Here is a 944-nt window from a genome sequence, read left to right on the forward strand (position 1 = left end):
AAGTGGGTGAGTCAGTGACCAAGAGGGGACTTCGAGTCAGCTGGCTGCTCGTGGGGCTTGCCGATCGCTGACTCACCCTGCAGGTATGTTGGTGAGGAGATATCACTCGGGGGAGGGAGGGGGGCGGGAAAAGGCTTTTCTCATAAGGCGTGAGGCGATGGTGTTGGGGGAGGGGGAGGTAGAGGCCCTTCGCATGAGTCGTGAGGCGATGGTGGCTACGAGAGAGGGAGGTAGAGAAGGCCTTTCTCATGAGTCGGGGCGGCGGTAATTGGGAAAGGGGGAGAAAGGCTTCCCCACGGGCTGAGGCGATGGTTGTCGGGGGGAGGAAGAAGGTTTTCCTCATGAGTTGTGAAGTGATGGTTGAGGGATGTTGAGAAGCCTTTTCCCATGAATTGTTGTTGTTAGTGCTGGTGGAAAGGGTGAAGGGGGGGGGGGGGTAAGAAGGCCTTCCTCAGTCATGAGACGGTGGTGGAGGGAGGGGGAGACCTTCCTCGAGGGTGATGATGAGGGGAAAAGAAATGGAGAAGGACTTTCTCATGAGTCAGGAGGCAGCAGTGTGTTGGGGGAAGGGGGGGGTGGTGATAAAGACTTCCTCAAGGGCCATGAGGCTTTGGTGGTGGTGAGGGGGTCTTCCTCATGAGTTGTAGGGGGGGGGGGCGATGGTGGGAGGTATGAGGAGGCAAGGTCGTTATAGGGAAGGAGTGTCGGCGCTGCGGGTGAGGCTGGGATCGGGTGCGAGCGAGGCGATGTGTTGGGAGGAGATCGTACTCGCGAATCAGTGTGGAGTCGCGATTTTTGTATGATTTTATTTTCCACATAGCATTTAATCATTAAATAGAAGTAAAAGTAAATCACGCGACGATTCGATACAGAAATAGAAAATTCAGTGCGAGTGCTATGATCGTATTGGCGATACGTCTATCCCCGACGATACTTTCCGCATC

Source organism: Penaeus monodon, chromosome 23 (assembly GCF_015228065.2).
Source record: "Penaeus monodon isolate SGIC_2016 chromosome 23, NSTDA_Pmon_1, whole genome shotgun sequence".
NCBI classification, from domain to species: Eukaryota; Metazoa; Arthropoda; class Malacostraca; order Decapoda; family Penaeidae; genus Penaeus; species Penaeus monodon.